At 43.3% G+C, this 23,833-nt stretch overlaps 1 protein-coding gene across 2 annotated transcripts in view; it reads right to left on the bottom strand.

Annotated features, from left to right (window-relative positions):
* The window catches only part of LZTS2 (leucine zipper tumor suppressor 2), a 152,704-nt gene that overhangs the window by 21,315 nt on the left and 107,556 nt on the right, over positions 1–23,833 (bottom strand). Inside the window, exon 1 of one of the 2 annotated variants that reach the window (XM_077258633.1) lies at positions 20,487–20,668. The exons of the other annotated variant lie outside the window; for it this stretch is intronic. The gene's annotated coding sequence lies outside the window, so the exon portion shown is untranslated. Of the gene's footprint in view, positions 1–20,486; positions 20,669–23,833 lie in introns of those variants that run through there. 2 annotated transcript variants of the gene reach the window in all.

A 23,833-nucleotide genomic window follows, 5' to 3' on the forward strand; every position in this document is an offset into this window, starting at 1 on the left:
CATTCTCTGATGATACCTTCCCTTTAAATAGCTTATCCATAGCAGTAAATAGATTTGTGTCTTCTTCTGCAAAGTCAATCAGACCTATATTTCCAGGTATAATGGTTGGTAATCTATTGTGTTTTACACATTGATGATTGATCACATAACTGATGTTTTTAAGGGGGTTTTACTTTATGCACTATTAGGTTAAAAGTGTAAGTGTATTTTTACACAACATATTGTCCCAACTGTAACCTGCCTTAAAAAGGCTTTAAAACACCAAAAAACAAGGAACATATCCTCTACAATGTCAAAACGACTTTATGTGCATATGCAGCGCCCCAGAGTCCTGGTCGTTGCAGTACTGTGGCTCCGCCGCTAAGGGGGGCTATGGTACGTCTGATGGCACTGAAGGAGTTCATCTGACCAGGTATCACAGACACCAATACATTTCACAGTCGGGCCTCCAGGGGGAGCTAAGGGTACTATTCATTAGGCCACTCCTCACAGTCTGGTAAAACTGGGGGTTAGGCAGCAAGTTAGAGAGAAAGCTGACTGGGTTGGAACCAGGCAACACCTTGTGGCAGAGGGTGTTGTGGGGGAAGATTCGGTAGGGTCCCTGTCAGGGGTGGGATCCTGACAGAGGCCTGGCAACAAGAAAGAACGTTACGGGACCGTGCCTGCTCAGTATAGCCCCAAGGTGCCCCAAGAAAGGATAAGAAGCGAGATTTATTGTGCTGAGTGAGAAACGAGATCCAAGCAAGGAGGAGAATACCAGTAGGAGTCGTGCTGTAAGATCGAGGCAACATCCTACTGAGGCGCAAACAACCGGCGGCCGGAACGCCGAGGAAGTACAGAGCTTTAAGCCATACTTCAAACCAAAGGCAGGACAGTCAGTCACAGGCGGGCTGTCTCACCTAAATCACCTACGCAGACATAGGGGGCAACCTGTGGAGAGGGGCGACTCTAGGGTCCCGGAAGAGCTCCGAGCCTACCCGTCATACGGGTGCGTCCCAACCGTAACATCAGGGAGGGACGGAGGATTAGCAGAACATCATCTAATCGAGTTGTGAGGGAACACGAGAAACAGACACAACAGTTGTGGGGACTATCCCGTAAGCACAGCAGGGGAGGACCACAACACATAGCGCTAGCAGGAAGGCACAGATTTCCACCTGCAAAGAGAACTCTGGAGGTGCCATTGGACTGGCCGGACTTGCGCAGCCTGGTGAACCGTATTCCGGACTGAGGACCCAGAGACCTTCAGTAAAGAGGTAAAGAGACTGCAACCTGGTGTCCTCGTTATTTACTGCGACCGGCACTTCAACATCACCATACCACCACCTTTAGTTGCGCGCCCCTCAGCAGGGTCACGGACCGGGTCTAGCCACCGTGACAACCCCAGAGCAGAGACTCAGAGGCCCGGTACCGGGTACCCCTCGGCCCTGCGGCGGTGGGGGCGCTGCACATATGTTCCATCTTTTTCCTACGTCTTTTAATTGCTTTAATTCTCTTAAATCACTTGAGGCTTCGAAAGCCGTACAGAGGCTGAAAAGTGGCCTACACATGCCTTCACGAGAAAAAGAAAGAAAAAAAAGGAGGCAGCAAAGTTGCCATAAGGCCACATTCACACGTTGAGCACTTGGTCAGTATTTGACAACAGGATTTGTAAGCCAAAATCAGGAGTGGGTGATAAATACAGAAGTGGTGACGTGTTTCTATTATACTTTCCCTCTGATTGTTCCACTCCTGGTTTTGGCTTACAAATACTGATGTAAAATACTGACCAAATACTGACCGTGGCCTAAAAGTCATCAAAGAAGACACTTCATGAAAAACACCTCTAGCTTTTTACTTGAGCTTTTTCCTATAGCAAAAATAATGAGGGTAGTCCGGCATCTAGAAGACATCCTCAGTCAGCTTCTGGACATACCGTAGTTGGATGGATTTTTACCGAACTGGAATAAAAGGTGCTCTTCTAATGGAAGGGTCCATCTGATGATGGATTGCCTTTTTCCCCATTGTGGTTGTCCACCAGTTTATTCAAAACGGAAAAAAAAACTATTAGTGATGAGCAAACATTCTTGGATAAGGTGTAATCAGAGCATGCTCGGGTGCTAACTGAGTGTCTTTGACGTGTTCGATTAATATGATTGGGACCCAGCGGCTGCATGTCTCGAGGTTGTTAGACAGCCGCAAGACATGCAGGGATTGCCTAACAAACAGGCACGGGATCTAGAACATATTTTTCGAGCACGCCGAAGTTAGCACACAATCATGCTCAGATAACACCTTATCCGAGCACATTTGCTCATCACTATTCACTATTTGGAGAACAACCAAATGTCGTATATTTATTACTGGGGTTTCAAGAAATTATTTTTCTATTGGACCTTTATATTTAAATTACATATTTGTCATTTGCATACAAGATCAGACAAAACAGAACCAATCTCCGGACCCCGGTCTTCACATTCACCGTGTTATGGAGGTAGCTACTTCCAAAAACGAACTTCAGCATTTCTGGGAAAGGCTAATGTAGACACCAGAGTTACCGTATATTGATTTATAATCTCTGTTAGACTTGTAGTAAGCAAGTGCCTACAAATACTGTATATATTAAGCTTTTTAAAACAGTACTGATGAGAAAATAGTGTTGCTAAGATTTTCTATACACTTTTACCGTAACGTACACTTTTTAATAAATGTAAATGCATGAGATTACATCAGCTTTTCACCTGTCATTTCCAGTTCTGAACCTTTTGAAGGATAACGCGAAGTGACATTTTGAGGATTCCCGCATTGCCCATATGGTGGTACCCTGCTGGCTATGTTCCCACAGAACCTTATGGGATATGTTACCTCTGGGAGACGGAGGCATTTTCCAATACGGCACTGATTATACAACGCTTGCTTCTGCTCTAATAATTGCAAATTACAGTACAGTATACAAATACATATACTACATCATCAGTCCTACTATGCTGGGTTATTCATTATGTGAATGTTTTAAACAGTTTTTATTTCGGTTAATAACTGATGAACAAAAAAATATAAATATATGATCCTCCAAATACTCTATGATGTAGAAGTAATTGGTCACAGGTCAGATCATGCCTAATTTCCATCTCCTTTTCTTTCCATCTGTTGTACAGAACAATGGCTATCATTCACACGTGTTGTTACAGGTGCGCTAGGCTAGCATTCAGGATAACATCTGCACTCCCATTAGCTGATTAGTGGCTACAAAGCCTTGGACCCAACGGGGGAAATCATTTATAAATTAATAACATGCCATGTGATGTTCCCTGCAAAAATAGTCAACCCTTCCAAGCGTCATAGAAGAAAAATAACTGCGTGCTACAGTCATGCTCACCTTGTGCTTCCTGCTTTATCATTTCCTACAGCGCCACCATTCTCCCTCAGTTTCCTTCCTAAACAAGATTTAGGCAACAAGAGAACATCCCCAGCCCTTCCCCAACACCCAGCTGGATGAAAAATTTCCTGTCCTAACACTCCGTCCTGCAATTGATACACACAGATGGATAAAAAGGGAAAAACTAGTTATATGGGTCCTAATTTTGGAAGATTTTCTCTTTGTTTACCTGTTCTGAAGCCACCCAACCAAGAAACCTTATATGTTTGCTGATTGTGAAGAGCATACGTAGATGTCCACTTGACAAAAAAATGCTACCCTTGTAGACCTTTTTGGGAAGTTCACAAAATGTCTATAACGGGTCAGTCCCAGAGAAAAGACCCACACCTATCTCCAAGCAAGCTGGAGAGAGAAGTGTGTTCTCGATGTGGGAGCTGTATCTAGCAGACAATTTTGGTATATCCTCTAGATCTGTCTATGATGGCAATACCTCTAGGTATGAAAATATTACTGGAGACATGTCTATACTGACTCTCCTTACATTGATCAGCCATAACATAAGACCAGTATTGCCACCAAAATGGTTTTGTTCTATCAAGACATAGGGCCCAATTCGTCAAGACTGGCATTGTTCACTTTGGTCTTGATGGTGGAGCGTATTGGAGCCATAAGCTCCAGATTCATGAAGAAGTATGGACCTCCGTGTGCTACGCCAGACATGTCATTCCAGTCAGGTACTGGAATGAGATTTCTGAAGTACAGAACGCCACCACTTGTGATCAATTAGACAAGCTGTGGCATCACGCCTCTGTCCCTCCACTTCTTGTAATGAATGACAGTCTGCTCTCCTGATATTCATGTCTCACACTGCAGTAATGGGCAACCTCTTGATTTTCTCTTACTTTTCTTGTATGTAGAGAAAATATTCTTTCAGTGAAATATTTCATGCTTACATGTCTTAGCAGCAGCTGCCTGGCATTGGCAGCATTACATTGGCTGTACATCATCTCAGTACTTCCAAACATAGAGATACAAAAAATGCTGTGCTATGTGATGTGTGGGTTTCTAATCCATTAAAACACCATTTGGCAAAATTAAATGTGCTTTTAAAACCTGAGGACACAGCTTTCGAACAGGTCAAAGGTCTGAAAACAGTCTTCAGGGTCCTTATCCGGCTTGTAACACAGCTGGTTACCCAGACAGAGAAAACTGCTGCCTACGGTTCTCTGTATCATGTCCATACAAGATGCTATAAGGCAGGGGTGGGGAACTTCAGGCCCGCGGGCCATTTACGGCCCTGCTGATTCCAGGGAACCGCAGTGCTTGAGATGGCAGCTGTATTTTGCCAGCCCATTTCTTCTCTCTCTGACGCAATGGTCACTACTGAACGCCGAGGAAGATTATGTCCTGATAACAGAACCAGCATCAGGACGTACTTTGTGGGTGGAGTTAGTGAGCAATTTGTACGGCCCCCAAAGGACGGCAAAAATATCTAAATGGCCATTGGAAGAAAGAAAAAAAAAAAATGATTCCCCTCCCCTGCTATAAGGGATTAGTACATTATTCCTCTTGAATCAAACTTTGAAGATCTGTATATTACACATTTATAACTCTTGGAACTCATGTATATAAGGCTTAAATGTAGAAAGTCTTGAACCCTGTGGAGCCCCGGTCAACACCCCACTGTTTACGCCCTTTCACGAAAGCCCGTCACATATATTTGTAGGAAACAAGCTGCATTTGTGCTAATAATGCCATTCGAGGGACACACACAGTAAACCTGTGTGTCTTAATTGCTTTCACACCTCCCTACGTGACTGTCTAGTGCTAACATTTACTACTCCAACTGTCTGATTGTTGGTGAAAGGCTATGTAAGGAGTGTCATGGCGTCAACAGGCACAAAGTGCGAAAAAGGTGTGCCAGGCGCTCCGACGTGTCGGCGCACCCCAATGGTCCATGCTGAAGGAAGGAACAATGATTTACATGAGAACGGAGATACGTCAAAGGCCTCATTCATACGACAGTATTTTCCACATATGAGAAAACCAGACCAATTTTTTTGTCGTCAGAATTTCTTGTACATGGAGAAAATACCAAAGTGTGAATAAGGCCTCATGTGTAAACCAGCCATAGAGCTGGAGGAAAAGGTCCGCATGGACTGCACACAGACCCCCAATAGGTAGAGTGCCAGAGAACATGACCCATTTTTTACAGGGTCTATATGCAAAAAAAAAAATTTGCAGCACGCAGTATTCTTCAACGTTTTATGGACGAGAATAATGCACGTAATGTGAAGGCAGCATCTGCATCCGTCAGCGATGCGAAAAAGTGCAAGGAACTGCACATTGGACCAGCCACAGATACAAAAGGCATACGGGACTGGCCCGTACGACAGTCTGGACCTGGCCATAACCAAACAGAAAAGACTCGGCACTGTCACCAGAATTGTCCACAAGGCCACACTATCAGTATATAATTTGGATGGTACAATCCCGGGCAACTAAAGTGAGATATAATGGCCAATAGGGCTAACATCCTATACTAGAGCCAATGATCGAGGACGGGAAATTGCAAACCAACCAGAAATGATATTTCCCAGTGCTCATCGGTCACATCCGTCAGTATGCAAAGAGAAAATAGGAGTCGTATTCCAGCATAATATCAGAGCATTGTTTTTAGTCCTCTATAATGAACCTATAAGGGCATCTGCCTTCAACTTCTGGCTCAGATTTGCTTTATTTGTGACCTACATGAATCAGGACGGCTCTTTAATATATTTATCTGCTGTTTATCACTACGAAAATCCACACCTAAAATGGGCATATAAATGGGCTCATGACCCGCTATAAAAAAAATAAAAAAAATAAATAAAATAAAGACTTCTAAAAACAAACCTGCTCCGGTCGTTTCTCATGGAAAACATTCAAAACATTATGCAAATCTAATTGACTAGGATGATAATGTTACGTGCCAACGTGTGGTGTATAAATAGCAGCAGGGATCTCAGACTGCAGATATACATGTGAAAAACAAACCAAAAAAAAGACAACCCTCCAAAAAAAACAAGGTGTAAAAAATATCTTAAATCTTAGTTCCCCTGGTCTTATCACATATTGGCACACTGCGGCTAGTCATTCCAGAATCTGCTGGGGACACATTTGTATGGCCATTAATATATTGACGCAACTGAATCACGTGTATTTTTAGCGTTGTTGAAGATGGATGTCCAGCAGCAACTGTGAAGTACCTAGAGCCCAATCTTATGCCAGCACTATAAGTGCTAGAACCACCTGTATGCGGCTTCAGATCATAATGTGAAGCTCCGGGGCCTCAAAGTAACATCAGTAACAGGGGCCCACATCCACCACTGGTGTGTTCTTACCTGTTATCTGCTCTACCTCCGGGCAGTGATCGCGTGTACCTAGAGCCCAATCTTATGCCAGCACTATAAGTGCTAGAACAACCACCTGTATGCGGCTTCAGATCATAATGTGAAGCTCCGGGGCCTCAAAGTAACATCAGTAACAGGGGCCCACATCCACCACTGGTGTGTTCTTACCTGTTATCTGCTCTACCTCCGGGCAGTGATCGCGTGTACCTAGAGCCCAATCTTATGCCAGCACTATAAGTGCTAGAACAACCACCTGTATGCGGCTTCAGATCATAATGTGAAGCTCCGGGGCCTCAAAGTAACATCAGTAACAGGGGCCCACATCCACCACTGGTGTCTTACCTGGTATCTGCTCTACCTCCGGGCAGTGATCGTGTGAATTCATGATGACCACCCAATCCACTGTTAATGGGAGCAAGGTGGGACCCATAGAAGTGAATGGAGAGGTGGTCACACATGTGCACTTCTACTATACTGAGACCAGGGTTGCCAAGTTGACTTTTTATTTTTTGCTGGACAATTTATCGAAAAATCAGACAATATTTTTTTACAAACACATTAGAAAACCATCATAAATCATTAGAATTATGAGAGATACATGTCTACATCCCATTAGTCTGCTATGAAGACATTGGCTGAATTCACTGTAAACTGTTGATAATTAGAGTAAAAATAATCTGTACAAGTTCCTGCAGCTTCCAAAAAAAAATCACAGACATCTTAAATTTTTTCTTACAAACAGGGCAAAAAAGTGACCTATTTTTACTCCTGGAATTTCTAGACGGTTTGCAACCCTGATTTAGGCTGCCGTTGTCATAATTAGTGTGGATGTGATAGGTTGGAGTCCCAGCAATAATATATTGATCAGCAAGGCTGTGGGTAGGTGCAAAATGTTTGTGTAATAAGGAAGACGGACTAGGGACACGGACTAGGGAAGGGTTGCTGTCTTATAGCTGATAAGAGATGGACAAACACTTTCAATTCTGTCTCTCAGCCACTGACCCTAAAGCACCGCATGCACCTTAGATGGACGATCTTTCGGGCCGGCAGCTACTTCTTCCATATACCGAAGCGCTCGCTACTGTCCTCTCTATGAAAAAGCTACTGCCAGACATCCCCGACGGTGGCTTTTCTCAGGGAATGTAAAAAGATCAGTAGTCTGAAAGTGCACATGCTGGATCATTATCTCCTCCGACATCATCTGTTGGGTGTTGCCATACACATTAGACTGTCCGCCGAACCTATCATCGATATCGGCGAGTTCAGCCGACATTAGTCTACTGTATATGGCAGGCCATATACACATTAGGTGAAAGTCAACTGAACCTCCCCGATCTTGGTGGACCATCCAACCACCTGATGAGTATGGAGGCCTCCTGACTCTTCCCTGACAGGCAAGAGAAAGATCGGGCAATTGGAATTCCAACATCTGATCATTTTGATGTTACTGGAAGTTGCTCCCCTTTATCCTCTCTCCCCATTGAAACAACATGAGCTGATCGCCCATTGTACGGGGGAGTCGGGATAGAGGACGGTCTGCTGAACAAGCATTTGGCCAGCAGCTCTCTCGTGTATGGCCAGCAGTTATCAATGCTTGGCAGAAAAAGCCCAGGCCTCAGCATTTCTGTAGAGCTTGTGAGGTTCAGAGAGGACGGGAAATAATAGCTCCGCTTTTGTCTCCAGATTTTTCGTTCTGCTGCCTGCATAAAGGAAAGGAAATACTAGCTGCACAACCTGACAGTGTCTGGATTTAACAAGCATTCACTCGGTATAGCAACACAGATTGAGCACAACACTCAACACTTGCAAAAGTTTATTTCCCCCCACTGTGACGCAGTGGTAGAAATTTACTGCCGATTTAATGATGGCAGTGAAACACAAACTAATGTCAGTCTTCTGTAGGGTGGGCTAATACAGCACTACATGGAACAATCATGTACCTCTGCACTATGTGGCGGCACGTGACATAATATGAATGCAGGGCGCTGTATGCTGCTGTACAAGCTCATGGCTCCGACACGTTCATGGATCCAATGGCTGCAGAAATTTTCATAAACATTTGTGAACGTCAATAGTAAATTATTTAAATAAGCCAATTTCTACATGTATTTCAGTGCTTCGAGTTCAGAGGGTACTGAAAATGCAAAATGGTAAGCAAGTCAGTAATGGTAGGGGTTGCCAGGTGCTCCAAGATAGTAGCAGGGTCCTGCAGTAAGTGGTCCTTGGACGTCATGGTGGCAAGCACAGCCTCCTGGTCAAACCCCGGCAAAAAGAGAATAAAAGGACCTCATCAAAAACAAGTAGGTCATTGATGGGGATAGATGTTAAAGGAGTTGTTCTACCTTGGACTTTTATGGAAGGTCCCACATGTATCTTCGGAAAGGGGGCCCATTTTGCACTGTCAACAATGGAGAACTGACGGCGCAAGCACATCTCTGTATTCTCGCTTGTATGTGGGTTCCAAAAATGGCTGAGAAAGCAAAAATTTCCATTCGTGTGTGTGCATATTTATACATATATATTTAGTTTTATTTTTTTTAAAACAGCAGCACGCATATGTGGCCATCTCTCCAGTTTGCCTGTCACACCATTAAAATTTCTTCTCCTTAAAATCAAGTGGTAAATAAGAAATGGGGACCCCTATTTTAGTGAATGGCAGGGGTCCCAGTAGTGTGGTGTAAACAGGATTGTGGACGCAACAATGTAGAGAATGAGAAAACAAAGGCAACTTAACCAACATTTATTTATTTAATTTATACAACAACTAGAGGTGACTATGGAACAATATCAATGAATATAAAAAAAACAACAAAAAATGATGAAAATACTGTAAATTTCACTACGTGGAATATTTATACAATACTAACTGCACACTCCTTTTCCTATTACAACTAAACACTAGTATCACCCATTCTGCCGTTAAGCCGCAAGCCCCAGATCTAAGAGTCACTTTGCACGCCCTTCTCGCTGGCCGGCTCCATCCCCTGAAGCATGGTCCCGGTCCCTTGTCTTTGTACTGTAAAGGCCCCGTCTCACATAGCGAGATCGCTAGCGAGATCGCTGCTGAGTCACAAGTTTTGTGACGCAACAGCGACCTCAGTAGCGATCTCGCTATGTGTGACACGTACCAGCGACCCGGCCCCTGCTGTGAGATCGCTGGTCGTGTCGGAATGGCCTGGACCTTTTTTTGGTCGTTGAGGTCCCGCTGACATCGCTGAATCGGTGTGTGTGACACGGGTTCAGCGATGTCTTCACTGGTAACCAGGGTAAACATCGGGTTACTAAGCGCAGGGCCGCACTTAGTAACCCGATGTTTACCCTGGTTACCATCGTAAATGTAAAAAAACCAAACACTACATACTCACATTCCGGTGTCCGTCAGGTCCCTTGCCGTCTGCTTCCTGCACTGACTGACTGCCGGCCGTAAAGTGAAAGTACAGCACAGCGGTGACGTCACCGCTCTGCTGTTAGGGCCGGCGCTCAGTCAGTGCAGGAAGCGGACGCCGGGGGACGCGAAGGTGAGTATGTAGTGTTTGTTATTTTACATTTTACACTGGTAACCAGGGTAAACATCGGGTTACTAAGCGCGGCCCTGCGCTTAGCAACCCGATGTTTACCCCGGTTACCCGGGGACCTCGGCATCGTTGGTCGCTGGAGAGCTGTCTGTATCGCTGCAGCGTCGCTATGTGTGACGGGGCCTTACGTCTACCCTGGAGATTATAGCTCACAGGTACGTCCCTCTTCAGCGACCTGGTGGTCTTCCTTTCGGCCTGGTTCTGCTAACTCGGTTTGGTCTCCCAGCTCCGGGTCACCCAAGTCTGGTCTCTTGGTTCCTTCACTTGGGTCTGATCTCTCTGTTCCTTTACTAAGATTTGGTCTCTCGTAATGGAGGCTATAAGCCTGGGCAAAACCGTCAATGAAAAAGACCTGGGTATATGGGTGGATGACAAACTCATATTCAGTGGCCAGTGTCAGGCAGCTGCTACAAAGGCAAATACAATAATGGGATGCATTAAAAGAGGCATAGATGCTCATGAGGAGAACATAATTTTACCTCTATACAAGTCACTAGTTCGACCACACTTAGAATACTGTGCACAGTTCTGGTCTCCGGTGTATAAGAAAGACGTAGCTGAACTGGAGCGGGTGCAGAGAAGAGCGACCAAGGTTATTAGAGGACTGGGGGGTCTGCAATACCAAGATAGGTTATTACACTTGGGGCTATTTAGTTTGGAAAAACGAAGGCTAAGGGGTGATCTTATGTTAATGTATAAATATATGAGGGGACAGTACAAAGACCTTTCTGATGATCTTTTTAATCATAGACCGGTGACAGGGACAAGGGGGCATCCTCTACGTCTGGAGGAAAGAAGGTTTAAGCATAATAACAGACGCGGATTCTTTACTGTAAGAGCGGTGAGACTATGGAACTCTCTGCCGTATGATGTTGTAATGAGTGATTCATTACTTAAATTTAAGAGGGGACTGGATACCTTTCTGGAAAAGTATAATGTTACAGGGTATATACACTAGATTCCTTGATAAGGCGTTGATCCAGGGAACTAGTCTGATTGCCGTATGTGGGGTCGGGAAGGAATTTTTTTCCCCATGGTGGAGCTTACTCTTACCACATGGGGTTTTTTTGCCTTCCCTTGGATCAACATGTTAGGGCATGCTAGGCTATGGGTTGAACTAGATGGACTTAAAGTCTTCCTTCAACCTTAATAACTATGTAACTATGTAACTCCACGGCTCACACGTCTGTCGTGCTACACGTCCAGGCATTGACTGCCCCTCTTCACCGCTCTCCCAAACCTTTTATAATTATTAACTGCACCACAGATACCACCTGACCTGGTGCTTCCTTCTACCTATCCCCCTCAGGAACCTTTTAAGTCATCTAAAAGTTCCTGCTGATGTGGCTCTACTATCTACAACAGTTTGTAGGAAAACCCCTTTACCATAGGAACTACAATACAAAGTATAAGTCAATGATAACTACATGCATTTTTTTCTTACTTTTCTACATTTATTTTCTGATAGGATTAATAATCCAGAACACACATATACAACACACATAGTCGTACCCTTGGCTGCCTATTTCCACATGACTGAAGCGCTAGATTGAGTCACACAACAAATCCCACCTGATTGATCACAGATCACATTTCATTGCCTCGGGACAAAAAAAAAAAAGAAAATAACATGAACACAAAAGTGAGAGAAAGTGACCAAGTGGAACATCCTTCCTCATAACTAATCTATAAACCTCTGCTACTTTTATGTACACACTCCATTAATCATGGTGGAAACAAGCTCTTTATGTGAAGCCACTCTTCCATATACAGCTATGGACGAGGCCCTTATATAGGTGTCCTCTGCTCCCGAGTGAACAGATCAGGGTTTTATTCCCAGACATGAAGAAGCACGAGCACTTAAAAGGGGTTTAAAAAAAACTGTATTACTGCATAATGCATTCAACTTTCTAATATAGTCTGTATTTATAGTCCGTGTTCAATTCTATTACTATTTAAAAGATCTCCGTTTGTGGTCAGTGAATGGAAATTAATTCAGGGCAGACAAAGTACGCCTGCGCAGGAGCCGCAGCGTGAAGACCAGAAGAGGACGTCATCGTATGAAGATGGGAGGCGCCGGACCCGAACCAGCAGCGGGACCGCCCCTGGGTGAGTATAATATAACCTCTTTTTCTAATCTTTTAGGATACATCGGGGGCTTATCTACAGCATTCCAGAATGCTGTAGATAAGCCCCTGATGCCGGTGGGCTTAGCTCACCCGCGATTTTGGGGGTGACAGGTTCCCTTTAATTTGATGTGGGGTCTTAAGAGGCGATAAAGGAGTTAAGGGGTTTGTTGTCCAGTGAAAACAAGTTATCATTAACTATCCATTGGATAGGTGATGAAGCGCTGATCAGTGGGGGTCCGACTGCTGGGACCGATTGAGATCCTGGGGTTCAAATCCCACCAAGAACAACATCTGCAAGGAGTTTGTATGTTCTTCCTGTATTTGCGTGGGTTTCCGCCGGGTTCTCCGGTATCCCCCCACACACTCCAAAGACATCCTGATAGGAAATCTAGATTGAGAGCACCATTGGGGACAGTGATGATGTCTGTAAAGCACTGTAGATTTTGATAACTCTACACAAGGCTAAGTTCACATTTTCGTATATCTGCGCAGCGTATCATCTACATACGCAAATGCATGCCAAAACGCATTCAAACGCATGTTTACACAGCGTTTTTTTTTATATGCATCAGCTTATGCATGGCGGCAAAAAAACGCTGCGTGTGCATACGTTTGTATGAGTTTTTTGCCTGTGTTTGCGTTTTTTTATGCACACGCATTTGATATTTCCAGGAGGGCGTGTCTCAATCAGTTCCTGGACATGCGCAGTCCAAAGTACGCAAGCGCATCGAACGCAAAGACATGATTACGCATGCGTTCCCATAGACAGTAATGCGTTTTTTAACGCACTTCTCCGCATGTGCATGCCTGCGCATTTTTAACGTAGTTTTGACATGTTGCGTTGGCCGGACCCCGCCGCACACCTCGAAACGATGCATGCATACGCATCCGCAAGCGAACGCATGTCCATGCGTACATCATGTTAAAAGGATAGGTACGCATGCGGATGAAACGCAGGGCGCACAGACACATGTGAAACCAGCCGAAGCCGATCGGTGTGGGTCCTAGTGATTGGACTTCCCCCATCAAAAAGTTATCACCTATTCCGTGGATAGGTGATAACTTGTTTTCACCGGGCAACATCTTCAGTGACTTGCCCTTTGCATCAGGAATATTGTTGGTTTTTTTTTCATCTCACATATTAAATATTAATATTCTGAACTTTTATAATATTATTTCTTTATTATCACTTTAGACAGAAATTCAATAATATTAGTAAGGTCCAATATGCACATTAAAATGACACCACCCTTGGTGGACCGCCCATCCACCACGGCTGTGTACCATTGTACTGGCCTAAAAATAGCATTAAAGTAAAAGCAGATTGCTTGGATGCAAAGAGCTGCAAAAAAACAAAACAAAAAAACCCATGGTGAAAATAACCCCCCCTAACTCCATGGCTACTCCCATAATAGCAGCACATACACAGGATTAATTACACTCATGCTTGTGTAATGCAAATGATTCATGACCGGGTGACCTAAACCTAACACCAGCGGGTGATATCCATGTATACTCACTGCTAGACAAGTTGTTCCGGCGACACAAAGAAGCAGCGCAAAGTAAAATCTCTTGAATTTATATAAGCAACATGGCTGCGCTCTACAAAATATGATCTCGGTCCACAAATATGGGCCTCATGTGTCAAACAGTTCAGGTGCTGATAGCAGCTAGTTAACATCATGCATACGTGGATTATCAATGTCCTATCGTATTTTAATTTAATGCCAAATGGTAGGCTATCAGGTGAAATCCAGGAAACTGCTTTAAAAAGGGACCTGACACCAGGTCAAAAGGGTCCAGTTTTTGAAATTATTTTATTTTCGCTGTTTCGGAGTATAATTTTTTTTTTTTTTTTACCCCCCCCATCTCTTCCCTGACTATGCGTTTCCAGAGATAAGGGCCTGTATATTTAGCGCTTATTTTTATAGTCTTTAACAAGGGGGTGTGGCTCACAGGATCCTCTGGGGTGTGTCTCACAGGGTCCTCCGGGGTGTGTCACACAGGGTCCTCTGGGGTGTGTCACGCAGGGTCCTCTGGGGTGTGACTTTAGGCTGCTCTACATTATTACCCTGTGAACCACGCTCCCTCGCAAAGGCCATAAAAATTACCACTAAATATAAAAGGTCCATAGTTCTGGAACAATAGAGCAGATTTAAAAAAAAAAATGGAATACTCAGTGAAGCAAGTGAAGCAACAGGAAAAAAATACGTGCAAAAACTGACCACTTTTGACCTGCTGACAGGTCCTCTTTGAAGGATTATCTACTATATAATTGTCTAAGGGGTACTTCCGTCTTTCTGTCTGCAACTTCCGTCATGGAAATCCCGCGTCGCTAATTGGTCTCGCCAGCTGCCTGTCCTGGTGCTGCGACCAATCAGCGACGGGCACAGTCCGGCTGAGAATTAGTCCCTCCCTACTCCCATCCAGTCAGTGCCCGGCGCCCGCTGCATACTCCCCTCCAGTCAGCGCTCTCACAGGGTTAATGACAGCGCTAACGGACCGCGTTATGCCGCAGGTAACGCACTCCGTTAACGCTGCTATTAACCCTGTGTGACCAACTTTTAACTATTGATGCTGCCTATGCAGCATCAATAGTAAAAAGATCTCATGTTAAAAATAAAAAAACAAAAAATACTGCTATTCTCACCATCCGTCGTCCGCCGAGGCACGCACGGCTGCCGCCAGCTTCCGTTCCCAGAGATGCATTGCGAAATTACCCAGAAGACTTAGCTGTCTCACGAGACCGCTACGTCATCTGGGTAATTTCGCAATGCATCCTGGGAACGGAAGCTGGCGGCAGCCGTGCGCGCATTGACAGAGCTTCGCTGGACGACGGAGGATGAGTATAGAACTATTTTTTATTTTAATTATTTTTTTTTAATAGGGATATGGTGCCCACACTGCTGTATACTACGTGGGCTGTTATATACTGCGTGGGCTGCGTTATATACTACATGGCTGCTATATACTACATGGGCAGTGTTATATACTATGTGGGCAATGTTATATACTGCGTGGGCTGCGTTATACACTACATGGCTGCTATATACTACGTGGGCAGTGTTGTATACTATGTGGGCTGTGTTATATACTGCGTGGGCTGTGTTATATACTACATGGCCGCTATAGACTACATGGGCAGTGTTATATACTATGTGGGCAATGTTATATACTGCGTGGGCTGCGTTATATACTACTTGGCTGCTATATACTACGTGGGCAGTGTTGTATACTATGTGGGCTGTTGTATATACTGTGTGGGCTGTGTTATATACTACATCGCTGCTATATACTACATGGCCAGTGTTATATACTATGTGGGCAATGTTATATACTGTGTGTGCTGTGTTATATACTGTTTGGGCTGTGTTATATACTACGTGGGCAATGTTATATACTACGTGGGCAGTGTTATATACTACGTGGGCAGTGTTATATACTACGTGGGCAGTGTTATATACTATGTGGGAAATGTTATATATTGTTTGGGCTGTGTTATATACTGCGTGGCCACTGTTATATACTGCGTGGCCTGTATTAAGGCATCGGGTATTCTACAATATGTCATGGCCTGTGCTACATACTATGTGGCTGCTATATACATACAGTACATACATATTCTAGAAAACCCGATGCGTTAGAATCGGGCCACCATCTAGTTCTCATATATCTATTTATTTACATACAAGCCAACTGTCCTGAATTTGCTGGATCTGTCTCATTCTTTTAGAAACATTCTTGGCATATTTGTAGTGTCCTGGGCGAAAATGGACAAGAATAATGAATCTTTAAAGAAGCCCTCCTCTCATCAAAGTTATTATCCTTTTAATATATTGCAGTCATCATATTATATAGCACAATGTACGGTACTTAAAATTTCTTATTTTCCTTTCTACACAGTCCATTTTTTTCCATTAGGTCTATAACATCACGTGATTAAACACTAACTAAATCCTTCTAAGTTCTATGTAGAATCAGGAAGTCGCTTTTCCCTCCATGAGTCATCATAAAAAATACAATTCTACATCGCAGCAAACAAAATCCCTGGCAGGGGGAGGAAATACGCAGCTGGGTCAGGCATTGAAAAGAAGGAGCTGAGACGAAATTGCAGAGATGTAGAATTGTAGTTCTAATGATAACTCATGCAAAAAATAGGAGGGAGGGGGGCTTCTTTAAATTGCTAACACTAATGTATTTATCTATCCATCTAACCAAAACATTCTAATATATATGACTTCTCTCTCATATCGATCATTTATCTATCATGTCTATGTAATATTTAGCATCTAATATCTCTCTATCAGCCTGTCAAATGGCAGGCTTAATAGGATAAAAAACGGTACATTTTTAGAACATGAAATAAAGATTTTTGGGACATAATTTGGGACATTAAACACTTTCATTTAGTCTCTGCAGAAGTAAAATACATGTGGCTATATAGAGAAGGGATGACGTTCTCTTTCCAGCAGTGCTGCAGTGAGTCATCCTCACCCCTGGCTCTCATCCTTTATTCAAGCATGGGGGATTTTTTTTTTTTTTTTCAGAGCCCTCATGGTGGGTCTGGGATAGAACAAAGTGGATGATTACAATCATGTCACATGGCTACTCAAATATCCCCAAATAACAGCACAACATGAAGCATAACAGCAGAGGAGCATGTCAGGTCTCAAAAAAAGGTGTCAGGAGATGGCTTCCTCCATTACAATAATGCAGGGTCAAGAAAAAAAAAAAAAGAATTGTTTTAGAAACAGGGAATTCCAGCAATCCCTGAGGTTCAGCTGCAAAACAAATCAGCAGAAATATAATTTGAGAGCAAGCAGGGCTGGGACGTGGGGAGAGAGTCCGGTACATAACAGGAAATGTTCATCAAGACGCAGCAAGAGACTTCAACAGACATTGTTTAAAATTTCAAATAAATACAATATAACGCGGTCAGCGTCGGACTGGAGCACCTTGGGCCCACCGGAGAAAATCATTCTTGGGCCCATCACGTAGCTACACAGAAATAAATACAAGACCACCAATTATGCGGTAAAACACAATAATACCAGGGTATGAAATAAGGTAGTACAAGTCTAAATGATATAGCAGGGGTTGGGGTAACCCACCTCATAGAATATAATGCAGCCCTCCCCCATAGAATATAATGCAGCCCCCATAGGGTATTATGCTGCTTCCGCCCCTTATAGAATATAATGCAGCCCCCATAGGGTATTATGCTGCTTCCGCCCCTTATAGAATATAATGTAGCGCCCACTGAATTTGAATGTGGCGTGTGCTATGGGGGGGCGCCCCTGGAGCCAGGCGGGCCCCCCTGACTCACAGGCCCCATAGGAGCCATGTGGTGTGCCGGTATTAGCGGCACGCCACTGTCCGGGGGCCTCTGAGGGAGCGGAGGCCTTAGTCTGCCAGCCCCTAATGCCGGCGTGATAGTGGGCAGCTGCTGCAGGAATAGGCGGCTGCGGCTAACACTACCCACGATTAATGTGAAATGAATATTCACTGCTCTCCACTCCCATGGGCGTGGGGAGCAGTGAACATTCATTTCTCTTTAGAAACACGCACAGGTTTTAGCTGCAGCAGCCGGCTTCTGCCACCTGTCACCTGCTGCTCTACTGGCACCAATGGACCCTTCCGTAAAAAGTAGAAATGTACGGTGATTGGATTTCTTTGGACATTGGCTCCACATTGCACTCCAAAATGTATAATACACGTTTCTGCATTAGGCATGAGCTACATGGCAACTTGTCTGTGTCGCAGCCAAGAGAGCAGAATATGCCACTACTACATTACAATGACATACAGCATCAGGGGCAGCAGTCTTAAAAAAAAAAATCCAATTTTTTTCCCAACTTTTTGCAACTTGCCACTTACAGGTCGCAACGCAAACCCATACACTTGCATTAAGCGACATTCTTCAATCTTTGTCAGCGCAACTTGTGTCGTAGCAAACTCGTTGGGTTGCCCAAGGCTTATTTTTATGGCACTGCAATAATTATAAAACCCTGACATGACAAATTCCTCTCTGCTGCATCTGCCTATGCCCATGTGCCAGTCTCCCATCCAGCCCGCTGTAAAGTGCTGTTATTTTCCAGCGTTAATAACACGCATGAAAAGCCGCTCTTATTCTACTTTGACTTTCATTCACTTTCATCAGTGACCTCAATACTGCAAAATAATGAACGCTGCAAACGTTTTATTCCCTGTGGCCATCTCAGACTACAGTAGCCTAATTAAAATCATACATGACCTCAAATATGGGATTTTTTTTTTCGTTACAGGGCAGATGTGAAAGTGTGTTATAAAAGGGAAGGCAGGAAATCGCTTTCCCACAAATCTGGCCATAGGTTTGGAGGAGAAAGGGCCTGGATAACATATAAATCTGATCCATTGCTGCACAGCAGCTCCGGGAACGTGCTTTGAACTAAATCGGCCATTGGCTGCGGCTTCCATCAAAAATAAAAATATGAAACAGGAGCCGAGGATTATTGATCCCACATGGCATCGAATGGACTAGCTGAACCATCATCATCCCAGGCTAATCTTATTTTACCAATTGCTTCCATTCTCTCATACACTTTCCAGTGACAGGAAGAAAGAGAAGAGATTATTTACAAATAACATTTCTATGTATTTAATAATAAAAGGTTCTAACAATAAACAGTCCAAGTATCTGCATGTATGTGCTGTTGTACGTTATGTATGTGCTGTTGCACGTTTCCGTCCTAATGGGTACAACTTGTCGCGGTGGGATGGCTTTTACCCTTTTTGCATCAAAATAGCGTAAAGGAAGTATCCTGTATTATTTACATGTCCTTGTACCAGTTACTGATTTACTTGCTGCAGTGTATACGCTCATTGTTGTTCTTTTTCTTGGGGTTTTGTCTATGAAATGACCACAGTGCGAACGTACTCTTACACTTCACACATATACCAGCTTATAGTCCAGCTCAGTTTTTTAGATTGCGTGTATGCGCAGCCAAATCCTCCGAGACGACCATCCAACATTTCATTGGAAAGTGGTCTTCTAGGTGAGGGTGGTCTTCTCAAAGAATATTACCAGCAAAGAAATTACAAAGTGGAAATTAAAATCAGGTCTGGAGAAGGTGGTCTTCTCAAAGGGTCGGTCTTTTGGATTTTCGTATATATGTATTGACGCATACAAACAGGTCTAAAGAGCTTACAATCTAATTGGCAGGTGCCGGTTTTCGAGACAAAAGAATCTCATATCCTGCAATCTAATCGGTCTAATCTGTCAGACAGCGCTAATAACATTACATTGGTGATACAAAACAGCCTAATCTTCAGATACAATCTGCAACAGTGGATACACAGACCAGACACATGGCTGGAGGGGGGTAAAGGGGGATCCAACAAGTCACTTTTCCTTGACCTAGTATTTAGATTTTAGGGTTAAAAACTTCGCCCTAAGGTAAAGATAATCTAGCAGTGGCATTGATCTAGTCTGTCAGTGTGATATCATGAAGTGTAATCTTTACGGTGGCCAAATATATCAGGATATAAGAATGATAAAGGGAAATTACCCATTCAGCTCTGCTACATCTGTTCTATTATCCACAAGTGCCCATCTAAAGACACTCGAGATAGTCCATAGACCCCCTCATTCATACTCCCAATATTAGTTTTGGGATGAGCAAAATAGTCTCCTCTTATAAAGAAAGCGCTGGAACCTTAAACCCCGGTCCAGACAGGAAACTTGAGACATGAAAGTACTTTCTAATAAGTGATCTCCCAAGTACATATGTAAAGGAGTCACATTTTCCGAGCCCAGCTGTCTGAATGAGACTTTCTTTGTCTCACGGTTCTTTTTTTTTTTTTTTAAAGCTGTGAAGTTTGTTTAAAAAAAAATAAAATAAAGAAAGTCTCAGTGTCAAAGATTCCGCCATAAATATCCGGAAAATCTGTGTCTGGAGATGGACAGGGAAAATGCAGACATTAGCGCAGACTGCAGGACACTACCCCCATTCAGTGCCAATCTGGCCACCCTGTGCATGCAATGTGCTCCTACCTTGCTTTTCTTCCTCCATGGTCTCCAAGATTTTGGAATTTCTAGACTGCTCCCCAATGATCGTGTACAGTGCTGTACAGTCTGCGGCTCCCTCCTCTATTAGCAGACACACTTTCCAGATAGCAAAGTCTTTGGCTCAGGTTCTTGCTAAACTGATCAAGTTTGAAAATGCTGCTCTCCTCCCTCCCTGCTGTCTCACTCCCACCCCCATCCTCCTGTCAGGACTACTCCCTCCTCCATGGATTGACTGTATATCCAGCCCACTGCCTGGATCTGTCCCTTCAGTGGCCTCAGAGGAGAGAAAAGACAGACAGGCAACCAGGACTAGTCAGTGACCACCAACAGTCAGGCAACTGCAGCTCACAAATACAGCTTTAGTATCAATAACTGACCTAAATAACTTCAGATCTGCACCAGCCGTACACGCACAATACTGCCCGGCGAGAAATGTGTGGCCAGCCATCAATTATTATAAGCTCAGAATCTTGTACAGACAGAGCGCGTTAACATTTTTTGCTTTTTTTTTTATGTATGCTTAACATATTTTACAGTTTACAATGCACCGAACGACGGAAGATAAGTCTTTATATACAGTACTGTGCAAAAGTTTTAAGCAGGTGTGAAAAAAATGCTGCAAAGTAAGGTTATGTTCACATGTCCAGTAGTCATCCTTTAGAACGGACTCAACAGCAATCCATTCACAAAAAAAGTTTGCACAACATGTATGTTTGTCCGCCTTAAAAAAAAAAAGGAAAAAAAGATTTCAAATGACTCATCTTTTTTTTTTTTTTTATACATTGAAGTCTATGGAAGACATTAATTAGCCGTCCGCTTCTGAAAAGGATCCGATTTTTGCCAACTGGATCAATTTCAAATGGAAGAAAACATACGGCAATTTAACGAATGCTAAAACAAAAAAAAATAATTACCGTAGTTAATATCAACCTTTCTTAAGACTGACAAAAAAGTTGTGGACAACTTTTTTTTTGTCAACAGATTGCTGCTGATCTAACGGATCATTACTGAACATGTGAATAAAGTCTAAGAATGCTTTAAAAAAAAATTAAAAAAATAAAGATTTGAGAGACCTCAGTGGTTGATACTTTTTAATGGCTAAGTGAAAAGATGGTAATTGCAAATTGAAAGCTTTCGAGACTACTCCGGTCTTTTCATCAGGCATAGAAGAGACCTGAGTAGTCTCGAAAACTCAACTTAACACAAAGGTGGAAGTTACAATTTTCCAAAATGTCTTGGTATGTTGAAGTATTAATATTTCCTTTCATTGGAAGTAGAAGGCCATGGATGAATCCTGAAAAACAATCGCATAGTGTTATTCCTCATCTCCAAACTTTACAGCTGGCACAATGCAGTCGGGCAGGTGACGTTCTCCCGTCATTCACCAAACCCTAACTCGCCCATCAGAAGCCAGATAAAGAAGTGTGATCCATCACTGCCCAGAACACACTTCCACTGCTCCAGAATCCAGAGGTGACGGCTTTACACCACCCCATCAGAGGCTTGGGATTGTGCTTTGTTTTGTAAGGCCACAAAGCCCCCCTCCTCACAGCTTTTGTACCAAAGGGGTCTTCACGCTCCAGTTATTGATTCAGCAGTGTCTGTGACTTTTATGCACTATCTGCCTCCGCACTCGGCAATCCTGCTCTGTATCATTACGCGGCCTCCACTTTGTGTGGTTGTTGTGGTTCCGAAACGCTTCCACTTGTCATCAGCCAAGCTCAGTGACTGCCTGCAGCGGTCAACGTGAAGATGTCAACATGAAGTCAGAGCTGCAGCCCAAATCCTGAGACTGGAAAAACCGCAAGAGCCGGCGCCAGACCCAGAGATTTTGTTAGATTCCATGATATGAAATGTTTGGGGTCCCCTTTAATGATAAGTTAAAATGAAGGGGGACTGAGAAAACTCCACTGAAAGGGAAAAGCAATGAAATCATTGGATCCACCAAATTAATTAATGAGGTGAACGTCTCTTCGTGCACATTTCGATTTGCTTATGCACCACTAACTAAAATCTATGTCATCTAAAAACTGGCCACATAATCTTTTAGAAAAATGGTGTTGTGGCCCAAAAAGGATAAAAAAGTTCAATTTTTGTTCAAATACTATATTTGGTTATTTTATAAGGCAGGAAATCGTCAAAAAGCCCATGATAAAATCCCCAAAAAAGGTAGTATCAGGAGGAGAACCCCTACAAATCTTCAGTACAGTGCAGGGAAAATGGTGTAAGGCTATGTTCACACGTTGTGTTTTGTTGCGTTTTTTTACGCAGGCAGAACCTGCCCTCTTGGCAGTAAAGACGCCGCTTACAAAAAGCAGGTTTTGCTGCACATCATGCACATTTGTCTCTTGTGCATGATGATAAAAGTTTAGTGCCCCCCCAAAAAACATAATGCAACTTCCTGAGTTTTCTGCACCAAAAACGCAGCAAAATTTGAAACCTGCGTTTCACTTTTTTTCTGCATTTTTGCACTTTCTCATTGCTTTCTATGGGTGAAAAAATGCTGCAAAAACGCTGAAAGAAGTGACATGCTGCAAAAACGCTGAAAGAAGTGACATGCTGCAAAAACGCTGAAGTTTTCCATTTCTGAAAGCTCATATCTTTTGCTTGTACTGTAAAACGCAGCATAAAATTTGCATGCAAAATATCAACATGTGAACATAGCCTAAGTCCATCCAACATGTTATACTATGATCGTGAATAAACGGCATATTCTGTTATACCATCACTTCCTATAATATCACTATCATAAGGGCTATTTTATGTAAGAATTAGTTGGAACATGCGATCATGTACATTATGGTTGTGCCAATACTGGCGCCTGGGAATAATTAAACTGCAAATGGAATTTACATATTTATTAGTGTTCATAGTTTAGCCTGGCATCTTAGCGGCTTAATGTTCCACTTATGTAATTGTAATTACCCTGCGTATTATGAAGGACGGCAGCGCTAGATAAATATTGATGATGAGAATAATGAATAACTGGGAGGATGTGCGGTCAGTTCTACTTACACAGCAGCGCGGTGATATTGCAGTGCTCGGCATTACAAGGTGTTTTTATTGGTCATGATTTCTTCTTGGTTAAGGTCACATATACAAAAAAAAAACTGCGCTAGAGATGGTTAGTCCTGCTGTGTCTCTGGCTGGGGGGCAGAATCCTGAAAACCATGAAAGGGTGAAATTTAGCCCCCAAACTAAAAGGCCCTTCCTTTTCATGTAACAACTTTTCAACCCAATCAGACCAATTATTCATCGGTGGTTTGAAAAGTCTTTGTTAGGATCCTAGATGTCATTATCGTGGGAGGAGTGGGGTAATGTTATATGAACAA

Source organism: Ranitomeya variabilis, chromosome 4, assembly GCF_051348905.1.
Source record: "Ranitomeya variabilis isolate aRanVar5 chromosome 4, aRanVar5.hap1, whole genome shotgun sequence".
In the NCBI taxonomy this organism is placed as follows: Eukaryota; Metazoa; Chordata; class Amphibia; order Anura; family Dendrobatidae; genus Ranitomeya; species Ranitomeya variabilis.